The sequence below is a fragment of the Cyrtonyx montezumae genome, unplaced genomic scaffold (genome assembly GCF_038088225.1).
Source record: "Cyrtonyx montezumae isolate F1298 unplaced genomic scaffold, pur_monq_1.0 scaffold_13, whole genome shotgun sequence".
NCBI lineage: Eukaryota > Metazoa > Chordata > Aves > Galliformes > Odontophoridae > Cyrtonyx > Cyrtonyx montezumae.
In genome coordinates, this window is record NW_027071859.1 from 24873603 (window position 1) to 24895255 (window position 21653).

The window sequence follows — 21653 nt, forward strand, 5'->3', positions numbered from 1 at the left end:
CTTGAAATCTAGCAAAATGATAATGACAATATTTTTCCATGTGCAAGATCAAGAAATAATCCACATACATGTAGCACAGTTCATACAAGCTCTCATAATTCCTTTTTGGTGCATGCCAGCAATGGAGTGGTAAGTAAATAAAGACTTGTATTACTAAATATTTTACAGCTTGAATTTGCCAAATCCAGTAAAGCCGTTCTAAAAAATATGACTTCCATGCAAGTAGATTAAGCATATATATAAAGAAGAGAAGGGCCTCAGTGCAACAATACAGCATCTTTTATATTTGGTTATAAATGACTATACATGACAGAGAGGAAAATAAAACAATAAGAATATATTTTTCATTTTCCCCCATCAATTTTCTTGTGTAGGATGACATTACCTTTCTCCTCTCAGCTTTTGAGCTCTCACATTAACTGCCAGACATTTAATATGTTCCTTTCTATTTAATTACTCCCTATCTCAAGTTTGCTAGAAATGAGTTAGCAATGCCACTTGTTTGTCCTAATTATCAGCTTTGTTTATTACTGCTCTTTGTTTCTGTCCAGAGAGCCAAACGTGTAGTTTACAAATTTAAATTTAAGGCTACTGATTAACTAACCAGAATAAATTATATATGACATAGCATTGGAACAGGCTGCCCAGAGAGGTGGTGGAGTCTCCTTCTCTGAAGATATTCAAGACCCGCCTGGACGCCTACCTGTGCAACCTGGGCTAGGGAGCCTGCGTTGGCATGGGGTTGGACTAGATGATCTCTAAAGGTCCCTTCCAACCCCTACAGTTCTGTGATTATTATGAGGGTAAAGCAAAAAGAATCAAAAGTCACAAGAATGTTCATGGCTATTTAATATATGCTACTTAATACGCCTGCACAATCAAAAAATAAATTACAAAATTTTACATAAGAGATAGGCAATTTTTATTTTATTTTATGAAGTCCAGGAGGTTCTGCTGTTTCCAGAAAGGAACTTATAATTTTCAAGTATTGCAAAAGGAAGCTAAAATGATAGCTAACCCTTCTTACTTCATCAGTAATTTTCAGCTGTTGCAGAAATAGTTGTATTATAGAAAGGCAAACAGCTGAGCTGAAATGATAGTCACATTCTGACCAAAAAAGAACAAATAATATACTTACATCCATTCAGTACTTCTGGGAGTGTTACATTAACAGTAAAATTCACTGTTTTTTTAGTTTGGTTTGGTTTTGTGTGTATGAAAATGGTGGCATAAATATTTTTAACAAAAAATATTATTACTATTGATAATAATAATAAATTATAGTTTGCCCCTTGCTGCACACTTCACCCTCTTCTTTTCACCCACACTTGCACAAGATAAAACTTCTGCTTCATCATATTGTACAAGCTGGGACATGTCTTTAAGTACCCTAAAAATGACTCTAAAAATAATAAACATAATGGTTTATTATGCTATTCCCTCTCACTTCTGTTAAAATGTGGCTTACCGAGAGGTAAGAGTGACAGGTGAATCTTTGTTTATCAAGTCTGACTATTTAATTTACTTCCTGCCTACAAAAAGTAAATATTCCATATAATATCACACAATAATGACATGAGTTCATACAAATGATAAATAAAACTATGTATAAATTGTAAAGAGTACACATTGGTGAAATGAAAAATGACTTTACGACAAAATCATCTGAAATGAGTTTGGTTTTCTTTATCCAAAAATAAAAAGAGACTGAATCCTTTCTAAGATATTTTTTTTTCTGAACATATACTCTTGATGACTGTCCATCTTATGTTTTCATCAGTCTTGTTTCAGAAGGATGTAAAACAGCATCTAAGTTTATTCAGTTCCATTTACTTGACACAGTGATTCATCTGAACCAGAACTGCTTTTTATTAAAACTCTTCTTCATTGACCTGAAGCATTTGTCAGTCACAAGCAGTGTGAAAGGTTCTAGATGTTTATTAAGCTTGTGGAATTTACGGATGGTGGAGTTAGTACCTCATATCACTCAGAAGCACACTGGGACTTCAATAACACAAATAGGTATAGGAACATTGAAAATATGGATTGAAAATGAAAATTTTCAAATCACAAACAATGTGTTTAAAGCATATCCAGAAAAAAGTTTTAGACACAACAATCACACTTCTTTAAAAACATTTTAAAGAGGTTAAAAAGCTATGTTGGGTTACACTAACTACAGTCAGCTCTGATACTTCTTAGTACCCTACGTAGATGCTGTGAATGCCATATCCAAAGACATTTGGCCATAAACTTCTGTTTAGGCATCTAAATATACCTTTATATCATCATGCATTTTTTTTAAGAAATGCTGTCTCTATATTATATGCTTGGAAAATGTATAGAAGTCTCTGCTCTTTTTCATTCTTTATATACCATATCAAAAAAAATCAGTGAATAAGGTATGATGGAGGCTTAGTGATAATTCCTCACTGAGAATAATCGGAAAAAAAAAACACAAAAAACATTGTGTTCAGAAATAGCTTGAATAAAGAGTGACATAATCAAATATGTGATATCGAGAACATGCACACTATGGCTGTTAGAAATAAAATTACAGAGGTTTCAAAGGAGTTAAAGTCAACCACTATATATGAGTGAAAAGCATCCAAAAAGATAGTAGATAACGATAAAGATGAAGGTAAATTCTTAAAAGATTTTGGAGGCTGAAGACCTGCTGATAAGAGGCTCAGAAATCTATGAAAAGTAACTGACATACTGTTTATTATAATTTAAATTGACAGAATTACAATATTTCCATTTCTACAAGTAGAATTATAACACATAACTATCTGTGTTTACACCTATTCTATTCTCATAAGGGAAAAAGCTAGTGTGAATTAAATGTTGGCTAATCTATAGAGAGAACACTAATGTGCCTCTTAGCTTTTACAAGGCTAGCACAGCAAAACGAAAATGCTGTTCACCTGCTGAGATCACAATAATGAATTAAAAACTGACTAAATCACTTTCTCCCCAAACATTTATTTTGTTTGAGAAACTCCAGTCCAACAGTGGACGACATAAAGAATCAGAAAAAGAAAAAATTGGAAGCTGTAACTAGGATTTGGGGTTGATTTTTCTATTTCTGTTCAGAAAAAAAACCCAGCAACAACAACAACAACACAATAAAAGCTAAAAAAAATCTGGATAAGAACACACACACAAACTAAATACTTACTGCTGGCTATGGGAAAGAATACCTCTCTAATTATGTACAAACCTATAGGTGATCATTGCAAAATTTACTTCTCTGAATCAGGTCATAGATGCTGTCAGGGGTAAAGCACTGTGAATGAGAGGGGTATCTGCAAGCTGTGCTTTCTTGCACTAAAAGCAATGATTTCCAACTATGGAAGCTACTATTTCTCTCTAAAGTAGAGCCAAAGGAGCATTTCAAATGAATTTTATGAGCACAATTAATGCAGCCAAGCTTCATTTTTTGGTTGTCCATCTAATCCACAGAGAAGAAATTAAGAAAAGCTTCTTGGCAGGTTGACTTCTCCCTGGTTCATACACCAGTTATTCTCAGAGCGTCAGCCCTTACAGTGCTATTCTGGATGTTTTATTTCTAGATGGTGTCTGACTGCCTCTACACCAGCCCTGCTTCCAGGCACCCTGCAGCTTGTTTGTTTATTTCAAAAGCAGAGCAGAGTTTGCCTGCGCTCATCAATGGGACAAACATCTGCAGCTGAGCTCACAACCCATTCCAACTGCTATGAATAAACAACGACCTTGACTCAACTGTTTAACTAAAACGTTGCTTTGAATAAAGAATCAGGAATTGTTTAGAGTAATTTAGTAATTGAGATGCTAAAGGTTTTGACAGTGTGTATGAAAAATAAATCAGGCAAAACTTGATTCACAGATACTACACAACAAGGCTACAACTTTCTGTTTTTCCCTTTTGATTTCCCAGCATGTTGCTGCCTCTCAGGTCAATGCTGCACATGAAGAGCTTGTAACAGTCTGCAAGCATCAACACATCACTTATAAACTTCAAATGAGCTCAAACAGCTGAGTTTCAGTCTGTAACTTTGTGTTTCATAGCTGAGTACATGTAAGTTCAAAGTGTTTGTCAGAATATCTAAATATAGATGATAGCGCATTTCAAAATTGTTTTCTTTTTCCAAATTCCTCACCACCAATGATCCACTGAATGGCAGGAATACAGTACTTCGGGATCATGTTTATTGCTCTGCTGTTAAATCACAAGCACGCATAGTCTAATCAGCTGTTGCTCCTACTCTGTTATGCTCTGACTCCCTTTTTAGAAAGGAGTGGAAACTAAAGAGTTAAGGATTCTGTGACTGAAAAAGTTAAAAAAAAAATTTCTTTTAAGTTCTCAGCTTTCCTTCCCATCAAGTGGACTTCTTTGAGATGGTCATATGTACACCAACAATTTGAGGAAAATATAATTCATACACGTGGACTAAAAAACAGGTGAACTCACAAAACAGATTAAGCACAAGCAATATTGTCATTTCTTGGAATTAATATCCCTGTATTCCTGAATAAATAATCGAAGCAAAGAAACAAAGCCCTAATGTTTTTGTTCTATGCGCACTACGGCAGTGGGCTATTTCAGAAACAATTGTAACTTCTTCCAAATTGTGAAATGTGAGAATTGTGCTTATTTCTCTAATGAAACAGTCTAAAAATCAGAAAACCAGGAGCACTTGTAATTTTTAAAGGCCTGAATAAGTGATTTTTTACGCTGGGATAATACTGTATGCAAATTCCCCATTTTTGCCAGACTCTTGACTCTAGGATCTCAAACTCTTGAAGGGTTTTAACTTGAAACAAAGCATCCATCGTATTAAGCTGCCTGTTACTTATTTTAATTTGCTACCTGTTATATCACCAATCATGACACACTTCCAGTAGGCGTTCTCCTAGTGCATTCTCCTGGGGAAGCCAGCAGCCTGTGGCCTGGACAGATACACTCTTTGCTGGGTAAAGAACTGGTTGCATGGCTAGGCCAAAGACTGGTGATGAATGGAGTTAAAACCAGCTGGCAACTGCCCATGGGTGGTGCTCCTCAGGGGACCTTATTGGTGCCTGTCCTGTTTAATATCTTTATTGATGACCTGATTGTGTGCACTCTGAGTTTGCAGGTGATGCCAATTTGGGGGGAAAATCATTGATCTGCCTGAGGGTAGCAAGGCCCTACACAGGGATCTGGACAGGCTGGATAGCTGGGCTGCGGTTCAACAAGACCAAGTACTCGGTCCTGAACTTTGCCCACAACACTTCACATCGCTTGGGGCAGAGTGGCTGGAATACTGTGTGGAAGAAATGCACCTGGGTGTGTTGGTTCAGCTAAACACGAGTCAGCAGTGTGTCCAAATACATCCTGGCTTGTATCAGAAATACCATTGCCAGCAGGACTAAGGAAGTGACCTTCCTCTTGAACTCAGCTCTGGTGAGGCTACACCAAGTTCTGGGTTCAGTTTTGGCCCCTGACTACAAGGGAGACATCAAGGCCCTGGAGCACATCCACAGAAGAGCAGGTAAGGGGTCTGGAGCACAGGCCTTAAGAGAAGCAGCTGAAGGAACTGGAGCTGTTCAGTCTGGAAAAGAGGAGGCTCAGGAGAGACCTTACAGCTCTCCAAAACTGCCTGAAATGAGGTAAACAGCAAACAACATTTTTAATTCAAACACCTAAAATTACTGGAAAGCTGTGTAAATGTTCATTATTTCACATGAAGCATGTTACACTGGCTGGTATCATATGCTGATTTACTAATTAACTATTAAATATGAAGTGACATGAAAAAGGTATCTGATATCAGATCACAGATTCTAAGTCTTCAAGATCAGATAGATGTACTAGTTGTTCAGCAAATCCAGTATTCCAGAAGAAAAACTTGAGGCAAGAAAAACATCTATGAGTACATGACAGCCTTGCACAGAAGGTTTAGGAAAATGACAGAGCCAGAGTCATCTTAGTGGTGACCAGGGAAAGGAGATGTGGGAAATGGACACAAATTGAAATACAAGAAATGATTTCAGTAGCCATAAAATGGGCTTTGAACACAGATCTGCAAAGGGAGTAGACTTGTCCCCAAAGTAATTCATTATCAAGTTGATGGAAGCCATGTCTGCAGAAACACTGACATTTTTCTATGAAACACGTCAATGCGACATGCAGTGGCATGGGAGCCCCAGTGATATGATAAAATCTCCATTGCCAATATCTTCCAGTATTTATGCACTTAGCATTTTATTACTGAAGTAATGGATTTAGCCTTATCTGATATGAGTGAGATAAGGAAGTTTGTATTTTTGACTTGTCAATAAAGTAATTTGTGTAGGCAAGCAACTGCTCTTATTTGAGATTTTCTTTTTGGAGATGTGTGTACCTTCAATTTTTGCTGGGCTGTGATAGAATATTATCGTAAGCAAATGTTTTAGATTTTGGAGCCAAAAAAAAAAAAATTTAGAGGCATTAGCACGCATGGCAGAATATAATTTCAAAACCTTGTGAAACTGAAAGCAACTGCACTTGAGAGAAATGTCAGCTTAAACAGAAATAAAAAATTAATACCTTGCATGTAATTTGGCAAGAATGAACAAAGCTTTTTACAGACTGTTTACTTCACTGTTCACAACCATGTCAAAAATAAAACATTAAATAACAGTTCCCTTATTTCTGTGAATGTGCAGAACAGTAGATCTGCATGCTTACCTTCCTGGAGAAATCACTTAAATTGTTCAACATACTGAGGTGAGAAAACAATTCAAGAGATTACTGGAGTACTAGAGAGCGATTGCTTTTGTTCAGCAATTTCTACCTGAATCTTATTTCCTCACTTATTCCAGCTTTTTTTTTTTTTTTTTTGAAGAATTAAGTGCCTGTTTTCCTAATAAATCATGAAAAGATAAGTTATATTCAGTTACAGCTCTTCAAAAAATTCTATTCTCAAGGTTTGTTTCAGGCTACAAGCCCAGCTTTTTTTTTTCCTCCTACCAGGCATTTGGCAGCAGATCTCAGTGATGTGCTTACAGCTTCTCATTTAAAAATTCTCAGCTGGTATAGCATCATTTGCAACTGTTTTCGCACACACAGCATCTCATTTAATTGTGCAAACTCTTATCAACGAGAATCCTACTTTTTGATATACTGTGCAGTGAAGAATGTGAAAATATAATTAACAGACAGTGAAGTTTATGAAAGCTTTGTTTACAAATAAAAACGAACTCTGGGATGCACTGTTTGCTCTAAGGCATGTAGAATCCCTAGGCTTTTCAGCAGATAAACATGTAAGTTAATGTGACAGACAGTTTGTAGCAAGATATGTTCTGTTGTTGAAACTGTAATGCCAAAAACCTTTCTAAACAAGGTATTGAAGTGAATCTTCCCTAGATGAGGCTTCTTTAGATGATATTTCCAAAGAAATGTTTTACATTTAGGACATGACAAATATTTACTATAACTGAATTTCTGTACCAAATGCAGTACTTTTTTTTTAACCTGGAATAGCATCAAGCCCTGTATGCAAAATTGAGCACTGAATCTGTCAATTTTTCACACTAATCTTTACTTTGTTTTGCTTGTTTCGTAGCCTTCCTCTTTTTTTTAAACCCGCTTGATTTTCTGTCATCCAAACATTAAAAAAAGGAAAGCAAAACTGAGCAGTGAATGGATCAACGTGCAAATCTCAAACTTCCTGAAGTTCAAGCAAATCTTATCTGTCTGAACTTCAACTTTATGTTCTACATTTAGCTGTCACAGAAGACCTTTTCCCAGTTTCATCTCCTATCCACCGTTTAAAAAAGCTGCACTTAAAATGCCCAAGTACTATATATTTCTGTTGATTTTTGCATTTTTTTTATTTCTTTGCAATTACTGTTTACAAATTGGAAAAATACTTCCATTCTCCATTCCAGGTTCCTCCCAGCAGATTAGAAAAAATATATATGTTATATATATATAAAATAAATATATGTTTTGACATGTCACTAGATTTGCCCTTCTGAAAGCTCCTCAATATTAGAATATAACCATTCTGTTCTAATCCCCAATGGCTAACTTCCACCAGGAAAATTAAGCCCCTCAAATAAAGCTGCTGTGAGAATCCACAGTTTCAGAATAGAATCACTGTTGTTTATAAAAGCTTCTATCTAGCTTCAAGGGCTATAGACATTTTGTTATTTCAGTGATGTCATTCATAGTTTAGACTCTAAAATAAATGGGACTCACATCTAGGTAATTGATAAGAGATTTCCCATGAAATAATTCATCTCAGGGAAGATTCCTGTTTTGCAGTGCTGCAGTAGCCAAATCTTTGCTTTTACCTACAGTGAAGATTTTTCATATGTTCAGAACCCTGTCTCATCATGAAGAAAATGAGGTACTTCAAATGTATATCAAACAATTGATGCAGTGGAAAAAAAACAACAAACAAAGAACACCAAAACCAAGAACATTCTTATCTAATGGATGGGGAACCATACTCTTTTCCTTTCTGACTTTTTTTTCCCTTTCTAACTCAATGGATGCTTGTTCAACACAAGACAGAAAAGACCAAGGGACAGGCGTCAGGAGCTCTCATTGCACCTCTGGTCCATTAAGTTCATAATTCCATCAAGCCAAGGACAAAACTGAGTTCAAGCATCTGATGAACTGGAACTGGAGCTTATTGTTGATCATGAGAATAAGAAGGGAAAGCAAGGATATGCCAAAGGTAAGTTAAGTCTTAGAATTTCCCAAAAGAAGTGGCACTCATAACGAGCAGGAAAGAGGGGAACTCTCAAGAGAAATAAGACACTTCCAGAAATGCACAGAAACACACACAATCGTAGGACAGAACTTCAGTGTACCCCAGACACACTACATTTTATTCTCATGTGAGGCAGCTAAAAACAGTTTAGACGTCAAAATCATTTTCATAGTGTCCCTAATATTCATGTATTAGATTCTCTGTATGTTGACATTTGTTCTTGCCTACATAACAGAAATATATAAAGCAGTGTAGGCCTTTCCTATATCAATTAAGTTTGCTGGATAGAAAGTATTACACCATTCAAAGACTGTGACTAGAGAGAGATAACAAAATCATTCTGTATTAAACACTACTGAAATTAACCTTACACCTGATCTAGAAGCAAGATGAGACAGGCATGTAGATGCTGTAACTACAGAATGAGTTAAAAGCACAGAGTACTTTCAGGTATTATCTAGTCTTTATTCCAGAATTAATTTCTAATTATATCTTAATGCTGGTGAAAGGCTGGCATGCATAAACACAAGCATCATTTATTCATCAGTAATCTGGCATTTAATTAAAACATTACCACATCCCATTCAGTGCATAAAGAAGAGTGTAAATATGACAGGTCAAAAAATCTGCATATTACTAGATAAAGAAATACACTATTGAAAAAATTCTAAATAGCATTTTACAATGTATTGAATAAGAAACTGATATAGTACTTCATATAGCATTTTCCTATCCAGATAAAAAGATTTAATATTCAATAATACATCTGTCACAAGTGAGATAGACCCACTGTGGGCCACTGCTCACTAACTACTGGAGCTTAGTGAAGAACTGACAAGATTAGACCTTTCCTGTTTTTTTCATTATCTCCCATGTTCACTTACTCATCATCACTATGTTTGTTAGGTCTCCACTATCCTTCCTAGTTGGGAGGCTGCTATTGATCTAGGAACCTTGGTGGAAAGTCATGTCAAGTCACATATAGCAGCTGCTTGTACTTACTGGTGTTGTTATAAGCTGTGATTCTTATGCATCCATACCCCCCTGTAAAATTCAGGATCCTTCTCCTAGCCAGGATGTTCACATTTTTCTTTCTTGGGCCCCCTTTTCTCTCTAAGACTCTCCCTTCTTTTCAGAAGCTTTGTTTTGCAGCATTCACTCTTTTTTCCAGAACACCCAAGCGTCCATTTTTCTTTATCTAAAATCTGTGTATACTTCATCACCCTTTACTAGTTGGGGGTTTCAATTAATTTCTAGACTGAACAAACATGGCATAATAAAAATCCCCAACTAACTGGGGACATGAAGTAGGAAACTTCTGTTTAAGAGTTCAAAAATTTAGCTTAAAATATTTGTGTTCTATTTTTGGATATTTGTGTCCCCATCCCACAGCTATCTGCTGTCAACTGATCTCAAACAATTTAATCCTTTTACTCTCTATAAAATTATCATATTTTAGACAGTCACAGTTTAAAAGGAAGTGGATGTCTTCTTCCTCATATCAAGATGTCATGAATGTAAGCATAACTATATGAAGTTATGTTTTTATGAGGGGAATTTTCCTAGGGGCAAATCAGTAAATCCTGGTGTATGAAATTTTTCCTTTAAGTGGAGAATCATTTGAACTTTGGCCACAATACATTTTTGCAGCGAGCATTCCTACTTGAGAATGAACAAATCCTTTAACAATGACAGCACCAACAAGAAGAATCGATAAAAAAAGAAATTAACATGTTCAATACTTTTGACCTCACACTCAACCTCTCTTCCCTTCCAAATACTCCAAGGCATCTAAATGCCACCCAAAATACTCTTTTCTCTCCTAAATATTTTAATACATTTCATCTGTCAATAAAACTCTTAGGATAGATTTTGCTTCAAATATTATTTAAGATTCTGGAAACTTGCCAAACTTGATACCTTTGAATCTCTCTGCAGATGACCTACACAAAGAGAGAGGCATCTCCAGCTCTCCATGACATTATAAAGGAAAAGAACACCTGGAGATGGAACTGAAAAAATTTATACCAATGATCAAAGACAAATTCCTGCTTCTGGACACTATGCCATACTTAAAATAATGCATGTTTTGATTGTAGAACACAACAGCCATAACCTTTTAGGTATTTGAAGCATATGCTAAAACACTCCATACAGATTACCTTAACCACATAGAATAGAGCTTAATTTCGTTTTATTTAAACCTAAGCTGATCTTTTCTAAATCTTCGAACAACTTAACTTGACAATGAAAAGATTGATAAGATTTCAAATGTCAGCAAGATAAAGGAACTCTGGTTCAGCTAAATCTCAAAGAAATTAACAGGCACAATTATCACAATTGCAAATAAGAAGCTATGTTATTAGTGTGAAAGATTAGAAAAAGATCACAGCAGTTAAAAACAAGAAATAAGGACAAAAAAAATTCCAGATGTCTCCATATTTCAGTCTTTCCTTTCAACTTGAAGAACAGTACTCAAAACAGCCTGTGCAGGAAACAAGATCAAATGCAGAAAAAAACATCACACCACTAAACTGCATTCAATTTCAGTTATGACTAGGAATAACTAAGGAGCTATCTTTTCTCAAACTGGATTACTCAACAGAAAATGCTAAAAACAGATTGTTCATATTTTCCTATCTTCTCATCAGCGGACCTTCTCTGCCATTAGAAGATCATAGGGAATCAGATGAAGTTTAACTAGAAGTATACTATATTAAAAGGATTAGGGGTAAACCTGGCCTAGGTCTAAACTTAAGTAAGCTGATACTATGTGCCTGTTGAACCTAACAGCATCTTATACACTACCTGTATCTAAATGCTATGCCACTGGAGGTTTAAGTAACTGGTTATGATTTGGTATAAGGCAAAATGCATCACTGAAAGTCACTGATCTTCCCAACTATAAAACAAGTTTCAAAGGAAGACCCAAGGACAAATCAGGTAAAAGTGGACAGAATACTTCTTACTGTTGCATTCAAATCGCACTACATTTGTCTATCATTCTTTAGTAACTCAACTCATGGAGAATACCCATAATTAAAGCATCAATATTAGAGATTAAACAGGGTAGTTATCTCAGAGTAGCTCAAATTTAAGGACAATATTGACCAAATACTCACAATCATGCTAGCAGAACAAACTTTTAATGAAAATTATCATATGAGCATGATCAGGAAGCTAAATGATTTGAAACTGCGCAACAGCTGAAACTTCTTGCTTTCTTTCCTTCTTTTCTCTTTCTTGATTACTTTCCTGGTCCCCTTGTAAGAAATTTAGACAACTTTTTTGGAATTCAGGATTCAGAAAACAAATATAATATCTGCTTTCAACAGTGAAAATAAAAATCACCATGGCAAATTTACTGTGCATCCCCATTAGCAAGAGGCTTAACTAGAACCACCTTGTCAGTTAATATTTCTGAAATTCTTTCATATACTTTTATAATGTATTTTAAATCAAGAGTGTTTCATGATTTTGTTTCACAAAACTGACGTAAAATTGGTAAATTCTAGAAGCCAGTTAATGATGTCATACCTGTATTTATAGAGCCCAGAAATTTCAGAACCTAATCCCTTCATTTTCATGCAATACTTTTTTAATTTTATAGCATCAGTGAAATATATTTGGCAATTCTATGAAAAAACTGTCTTATCAATACAATCACAGAATTGTAGGAGTTGGAAAGGACTTCTAGAGGTCATCTAGTAGAAACCCCCTGCCAAAGCAGCTGCCTAGACCAGGTTGCAGAGGTAGGTGTCCAGGTCGGTTGGGTCTTAAACATCTCTAGAGAGGGAGACTCCACAACCTCTCTGTGCAGACTAACATTACTTTGCGCCTTCAGCCTTGCTCCTTACATCCATAAAACTTACTACGACATTACTTAAATAGGGAATGTTTCTGAGAGTTAAAGAATCAAATCACACATGTCAACTAGGGCCTTAAGAACATACTAGTAGTGGAGCAACTCCTTCTCTTTCCCTAATTTTAGAGTGGGTGGGTAGATTATAAATGGGTAAATCTGGCTTTGGAGACCTGGCTTGTAGCATGTGTCTCATCAAATTCCCACATAGCATAGAGAAAGGGTTTTTTTGCTTCTCTCTTTCAGCCTAAAGTCAGACTGGATGGGGCTGTGAGCAACCTGGTCTAGAGGGAGGTGTCCCTACCTAGAAGCAGGGGGGTTGGAACTAGAGGATCTTACAGGTCCCTCACAACCCAAACCATTATATGATTCCATGACTTTAAATAAATATTTAAAGTACAGTTCATTTATCTGCACGTAATTTTCTGAAAAGTACTTGCAACTCTATCATCTTGGGCTTATGAGCTGTATCCTTCCCTTTTCCCATATATAAATAAATTACTTAAGATTTCTACTATAGGAAACAGTATTTTTGTCATAGCAATAAACTTCCATAGCTTCAAAAGAAATACTCAAAGCCAGAATTAAGATTGTTTCTAGAAAAGCACACATCAAAACTTACCTGTTATACGTATGATTTTATGTGAATCACACATGAATATCTGCTGCAGATATTCATGATCACTAAACAGTGATCAGCATATACCCTGAACATTCCGTGTATAGTGGAATACAGTCCCAGAGACTGTTTCTTCTCAGAAAATATTAATTCTGAAGTGTAGACGTACATTACAAATTGCTTCATTTCAGCTTTCAATATACTAGCTCTTCAGGAAAAAAGAATTCTACTAACAAATACACCTAAAAGAAGTCTAGATTCTAAGGCTAAACTTCTAAAGCATTCTCCCTGTACTCATGAGCTACGATTTCACTTCTAAAGAACGATGGAGAACAAGAATACAACAGTATTCAAAGCTGTTAAGGTATTTTTCTTAACAGTTTCTCTAAGATCAAAATTTTAAGTACTATACTAATGTTTCAAGGCTGCAGGGGGCGCTAATGCACTGTATATCTACACTGCCACAGAGCAAGAATCAGACAGGATATGAATAAACGGTCCTGCATGTTACAGATACTGGAAAAAAGACGTGAACTGTTTACAATCAATTAAGTTTTTGAGAAATTAGGTAATTGTAAAATATTTACGTGAATTTGAGAGGAATTAATGCTTCTCTTATTGAAAAATATATTTACTTTTCTGTTACAAACTAGTTACAGGGATAGGAGTTTTCTTATCTTTATAACCAATGTCCCTCAAAGGATGACATAACCTTTCTCATATTGCATTACTTAATAATACAGCTTTAAGCAAACAACCCCCATTCCCTTTAGAAAATAAATAAATAAATAAAGCTGCTTAGCAGATCTCCAGAGAAGACTGTTTGCTAATAATAACCTCTTCGTATCTTAATCAGTCAATGCAGATGCTATCTGGTTCTCAATATCATTCTTAATAGAATGAATAACAGTAAGAATATGTTTTATAATATGCAAATAAAACTTTCACTATCTAGTCATGTACTTTATCAGGTTAATTAATAGTTTTGATTTTAGGACCTAAGAATGATGATCCTTACTTCAGATACAGATTTTGTTGAGGGGAGGATCACAGAAACGATCATCTAAATCCACCTGTTGTGGTCAGGGTTGCTATCTGGAGTACCTCTCCTATGAGGACAGGCTGAGGGAGCTAGGGTTGCTGAGCCTGGAGAAGAGAAGGGTCTGGAGAAGCTTTGTTGTGGCCTTCTAGTACCTAAAGGGAGCTTATAGACAGGAGGGTAACCAAATTTTTACAAGAGCAGACAGCAACAGGACAAGGGAAATAGCTTTAAATTAAAAGAAAGGAGATTTAGGTTATAAGTTGTGGAAAAAAAAAAAAATCACCCTTACTCAGAGAATTTGCTGAGGTGCTCAAGGTACAGGCTACCTAGAGACACTTCAGATGCTTCATCTCTGGAGACATTCAAGACCAAGTTGGATAGGCTCCTGGGCAGCCTGATCTGGTGGGTAGCAACCCTGACCACAACAGGGGAGTTAGAATTAGATGATCTTTAAGGTCCCTTGTAACCTAAGCCATTCTATGAATTCATGATTTTCAATTCAGAGCTCCACAGTTACACCTTTCCACCGTGGATTCTAACATTTTGGCCTCTGCTGAGAGAAAGAAACCTCCTCTAAACCCAGGGTTTCTCCTCATTAAACATACATGCTCTCTTCACATACACTATAACAATTGTAGTCATTCCATAGGAAAAAATAGAGAGACTGAACTCCTAAAGTAACTTCCCACATTCTTTTTTTTTTTTTTTCCCCTCAATTTCATGAAATATTTTTTAAACAAACCCTTGAGCCTTTCCAATTCTTACATCACGTAATAGGATGGAAAGTACAGTGATAATAGCAGGGTGGAAAAAAAGCTACAGCAAATGAGAACAAGCACAAATACAGCAACCATAGAAGAAAAAGAAAGGAGCAATTCATCTTTGAAAGGCCTTAGATACACAGGAACATCCAGCAAGAGATACACTCACCTCCCCTGCCAACCTTTAAATGAGGTTTGGGAGGGAGTGGATCCTGGCTCCACCCCTTCTAGTTACTCAGGTATACTACATGCACCTGAGCTCCTCTAGCTTGGCCCTGCTTTTCCACCAGGTGCTCAATCACTGTTTCAGGCCATGACTTAGCATTTCCACTTCTCTGGGAGAAACTAGTAGAGTATAAGCAATATCACAGTTAATAATGTGTGAATAAATGAAGCGATATGACTAAACAGGGAAGTAGGTAATCACATTTGCCATTTTGTTCCAGAAGTTTACTTTGCACTGATTGTCTGCGTTAACCAAAAAGAACTCCTCAGGACATTGTCCTTACTTTTGGCATCTGGCCTGTTCAAACGACAAGTCAAAATATGAAGTTGTGTAAAAAAGCAATCTCAATTTATCATGCATTCTCTTTTCTTGTGAAAATTGAACCTGCAATGCCTGAGCAATTTTAGACAAATTTTATTTCAAATACCTTTTAATAAACAAATACTATAAACACTGAATTACAGGGTCACAATATACATATAAACTGAAATTGACATATTTTGGATATCATTAGTATAAGGCACTGTAAAAAATCTGGTTTTAAACTTTAGATTGCTGAATCATTTGTAGATCTGAAGTGGACAGGCGTTATTAAAAGTGCTGTTCTAAAGAAGCTAACACAATTTAAACTGTAAAAATATGTTCAAAATCTCTTTAAAAAGTGAAATACTACCTGTGACTGACTTTATTTTCTGCAAAAACACAAAAGGTTTTTTAAGGCTGATTGTTTCACTTCTACTTTTTTTTAAATGAGATTTTTACAAACCCACAAATACTTTATAAGTCATGAAGTTCTGTACTCCATTCACTGACATAATAAAGCATAAAGAATGGATTCCTGCAGATAGCTGCCAGATAGAATAAAACTGAGCTTCTAAACTTTTCTCTTGATATTCGAAGCTTTTGTAAGTTGAAGGCAACTTATTACTTCTGTATCAATTTTGATACTTTTATATCAAAGCAATTCTCAAAGATGATAAAAAGCAGAGAGAAAATCTTATACTGAATCAAGTTTCCAGTAGGCAAATTCTTCCTTTTGCTATGACTCATATTCCCCCTTATTCTGCCTAATATGCCTCTCTTTTTACAGTACAGGCTGCCACAATAACAAGAGCAACTATATCTCCATTACATGACACTCACATAACTTGGAAATCATGGAAACCTGCTGTGAAGTGTAATTATTTGTGAGTATAGAACATAACATTTTATCCCTATTTCTAGATTGCTGCTATTGGAATGCCATCAATGCTAGCACTAAAAGTTAGTGTGACTGTAATTCATTAAGGAAGATACAAGATATTTTATTATTTTAATACAAGATATTTCATTTTATTGCCCAATTGTTTTTTAGACAATTCCTCCCGTTATGTATACTTGGCTTTTCTGAACCACATCTAATACTAAATTTAAGGCTAGACATATAGGAAAACTTGTTTAAAGCAGAATTCTGTCAAACCATCCATACATTGATGTGCGAGTTTTAGACAAGCAGAAAAAAAAAACGAGATTATTTTTTTCTACACTAATAGGGTAGAAGAGTGTTTTACTGTTCACAGACCTGTATGGCTAGAAGCCCAAGTGATTATTTCAGGAAACTACTGAACCATACTACTCAATGCCTTGTGTCACTAAAATAGCTTTTCTTAACCATTAAGGTAAGGTTCCCAAAGAGTATTACAATGACTGTCAATCATACAATTAATACTGTGAAAAATACATGTGAAGAGTTTTAAAATCTCTGAGAGACACCTTCACATTCCTTTGTGAAGTTGCTCCAATTCTGTTAGAAAGTTGGGAAGTTCTCATCTCAGTCCTCTGTTTGATTTAGATAAAATTTTATACATTCATGTTTACAACATTATTTTGTCTTTATGGGGAAACCATGTTGAAATATGGCAGCAAAAAGTTAGTCATTCATGAGAAAATAAGTCTCCTAAATCTGAAGAAAATACTGTATGTCAAAAGCTAAATATATTCTTCCTTGAATTACAGATTTTTTGGGAAGGTATAAATACTGAAAGCATTGTGGTAGAAGGTAATAACAGTGTTATTAGCCTAGAGCAACCCCAAATTTTGCAGCAATTTGTAGGGTTCCAGAAACTATAATCTTTGATGTTAAGCAAATAAAGTCTTCCTCATTTGCTATAGCAAAATATATGGCTCAAATCCTACATCTTTACACCTGTCAGATTACCATAGAACCCACAGGTGAGAGAGGCTGGAGCACTGCAAAAATACCTTTAAACTATCTTTGCAGCCTTCTAATTCTGATCACTTTTGACCTTGATAACGCTCCAATTACAGACAATTCACTGTGTAGTCCTTTAAACTGTACTGCCTCCCAGAACTTCTTAGCCACTCCGGGCTGGCCCACTGACCTTGGTTATATCACTAACTCTCTTATCTCCTATGTAAGAACTTATGATGATCTACTGAAAATGCATCTGATAGGCAATCTCTCTCATTTTCACATTTTAAGAATGCTTTGTGATTGGATATGGTGACTTTATACACTGTCACAGTTTGTGTGGCTGTGAATCTGCCATTCAATGTAAAGAGGTCAAAGCTGTTAAATTTTTTGTTGTGATCTTTAACATACACATTTCTCCTTTCTAAGCACACATTTCTCTTTCCTAAAGAATTCATGCAAGAAACTGGATAATTTCTTCAGTTCTGTACTACAAGTGTTCTGCATAAAGCTTGGCACTTTATTTGGCTGATGTACAAAGGGATCAAATTATATGCAATGGTTAAATATTTGGGGTGAAAGGAGCTCTACGAACAGCATTAATAAATTCAATAATCATATGAAGTAAGAATTACCAGTAACTGGAGATATTAAATATTATTTAACTGGACTAAAATAAATGCAAAGATGTGAGCTGATTATAAAATAGTATTTCTTGAGCACTGAAACGTTCCTCTTAGCACACAAACCAAATGCATTATAAAATAATGAAGTACATACACATGAAAAGCAAAGCAGAAAATCAGTTTCTTTTAAAAAATCTGTGAATATTATTCCCAAAAATTTCCTTACTGTGCAACTGCATCAGCCTGTTTTTCAAAATATTTAACTGAGTTATAATTTATTTGCAGCAACAGTCTCAAGCATATACTCTGACATGACTAAATTGACATATATCCTTGCAAATGCCTCCCTGATAAAAACAGGACAAAAAGAAAAGCATGCTACCATTTATAACTTATTTGCTGTCATGCAAGTATCTGGCAATTCCAACAGAAATCAAAATCTCATTACATTTGGTCGTTACAGACACGTCAACAGTGACTGCCACAGAAATTTGTTGACAGAATTAAGAACCAGTCCCCTGTTGGTATAACACACATGTCCGAAGTGGCAGAAAAGAAAGGTAAACATAAACATCACAAAAAATATGATTCATCTTTAAGAAACTGAGTTTCCCTAGCAATGACTGGTGTCAGTTTTGTGGTATGTTGATGAGACGATGCCTTTTCCAGAAACAGGGAGAGAGGCGTAATATTTATGAAGACATTATCTCACTTGCATACATGCCTGCACATGAATTTGTGTATTATCTAACACAATTTCCACATAATTCTTTAAAAGGCTGAGTTAAAGGCTTACACAAACATCTACTGTGATTTTGAGGATTCATAGGCCATCATCTGAAAAGGAATGCCAAAGGAAGAAAAAAAGGTAACAAAAGAATACCCAGAATTCACTGACACACTAAAGCAATAGAGAAATTGTGTATGACAGCAAAACTCACAAAGGAGACTAAAACATGAAAAATCAATATGATAAAAGATGAGGGTAATCAGAAAGAACAAATCAAGCAATGAGGATGAACGTATAGAAAAGAAAATCAGGAACAGGAAAAGGTGGAGGAGACAATCAGTAACACACACAAAAAAGTTATCAGCCAGCAAAAGCAACAAATGGCAGAGAAAGAAAAAAGGAACAGAACTGCATAAAGAGCCAACAATTGTTACTGTTATGTTTAAACTGAACAGAATAGCTATTAACATCAAGAATCATATATGAAATGAATACAAATCAATGATATTTCTGAAGCTTTATCTTCAGTTCTCTACTCCGGAAACATTTTAGTTCAATCTGTATGTTAACCACAGAAAACAGAAAATATGTTAAATAAATACTGAGTAGTATCTGTATTATTCACTGAATCAATTTTTTCTGCACTGGTACACTTCTACTTCTTTGTTGTTGTTGTTGCTGTTTCAGTTAATCCCGTAATTCCAAACTGTATGAAAAAATACAAATGTAAGTATTTGTACCGAGGTGTAAGATTATAATTTAACGTCTGAATAATCTCCTTTTCACATACAGTAGAAGTTCAAAGATTCACAGTGTCTTGTATTTATTTATAAACTAAGATAAAAGTAGACCAAAGAGCTTAGTGATTTCTACCTGCTTGTACATTGTACTGAATGCGAGTTCATCAGATTGGATGAATTCATATGAAGAAAACCTTTAACTTTAACTAAGTCTTTTACAGACTCTTATTATGAACTCTAAAATACAGTATGCAGCAATATAGCACTTCTCAGTTTTCAGGTGTGGAATGGTAATTTTTTGACTTTCACAACCAGCTGAGAAATAATTTTCAGCAGTCCCAACTTTCCCTTTTCCAAAGTGCACAGTTCATTCTGTTGATAGAAATCAAACCCCTCATGCACCTGTTGTCAGATGGTCTGGACTGTGAAAGTTATATAATGTTCTTAAAAAGCAGGAAGTTTCATAGGGGAAAAGACATGATGAGAAATTGCATAGGAGAATGAATTTTACAGAGCTGTTAGGGATCTCTTAACGTTTTTAAAAATATCACAGAAAACCAGAGAATGGAAAGAGGAGTGAGTGCCCACAGAAGGAAGGGGACTAGAATTTACTGGGAAGTGGCGTACTGAGTATAAAGTGGAATTGAGGGCTTACTGAAAACGTGTAGACAACTCCAAAATATACTGTGTAGATCCTAAGAAAATTGCCACACATTACAAAACCCATCAATTCTCTTGATGGAATGAAATGTAGGTAATATACATTCAAGAGTTTCTTTCCTAAATGCAAATAGCAATTACAGTCCTTTCTGAAATGAAGCTTAGTTTCAGCCTGGAAAATAACTTCTTAAGATAAATAAACAGCAAAATAAGGAAATAAAATCCAAGAAGCTGTCCTATAGGCAGTGATGAAGTGCAGTGCTTTGATCTTCATCCACAACAAGGTGTGTATTTTATTTATGTTTAGGTATGTCTGAAACCTCTGAATTTACTGCATATAATAAAGACAGGAATATAAAGCAATCCCAGGTCTCAAACACTAAGCTGGAATTGAGCTACAGTAAACACCAGTTTTTAACACTGGGAATCAAAGCTTCATTTATATCTGTTATCTCAACTCCGCTTTACAGTGATAAACGTTTTTCCAGCAAATCTATTGCAGCAACATTTTCTGAAATACTTACAGAGGGTTTTTATTGCATTAACACATCCTAAATATCCTTCTCCAGCAGAAGGAAAGAAAAAAAGACTTCATTTCTTAGCAGATCTCGTCAGAGATCTCCAACTGTCTCTTCTAGAACTGTTGTCCATTAAATAATATCTTTCAAAATGGCTTATATATTCATAGCTCTGGGACAGGAATAGTTTAAATACTGTCTTAAAATACACTTTGATAAGATTTAGATAAGTATAGTGTCTAGTGTAATTCCAGAAAACTACCTATTGGAGGCTGACCTTTACTAATTCATATGGGTCTATGATAACCTTTCCTGAAAGCAAAACCTGCATACCTCAGAGGACCTTTAGGGCTGCAAATCTGCTCTCAGAGATCCAAGCTCACATTCATTCTCCTGCTCATAGCTTCTGCATAAATTCTGCAATTTCCTACCCTGCCTTAGCTGCAGCTTTGCAGTAGGAAGCTCTGACAGGCCCTCTGTGCAGCTCATCCAGTGCAACTCATCCATCCCAGCTCTTCTGCTCCTCTGGTAATATGTGCTGCAGCACCTCACTGAACTTCAGGCTTCAACAGGCTGTATCTGCAGCAATTTTCTTTCTCCATTTTGTGCCACGGAAAGATGGAAGAGGTGTCTGCTCCATGGGAATCCAAGAAGCACCCGTAACCTGCACACTACTCCAGTTAAGAGCAGAACAACCACAGCATCCTGACTGCTTCAGCAGAGAAACAAGGTTTATGCTTACAAGTACACTGAAAGCCCATTTCAGAACAATGCACAAACTTAAATCAATTCATGCTAATACTCCTTAGCTTTCTCTCTAGCAGCTCTACCATCCCAGCCTAGAAACTGCTGAAAACAACGGACTAGAGAGCAAATTTGGTCACACTTGTTCTTCTCAGCAGTGCAGTGACTATCCCCAAGTTCAGCTACCTGTGTGAAAAGGGATGTCCCT

The 21653-nt window shown here is 35.7% G+C and overlaps 1 protein-coding gene across 1 annotated transcript in view; it reads right to left on the reverse strand.

Annotated features, from left to right (window-relative positions):
• The window catches only part of EYS (eyes shut homolog), a 718119-nt gene that overhangs the window by 189858 nt on the left and 506608 nt on the right, over window positions 1-21653 (reverse strand). The window lies entirely within an intron of this gene.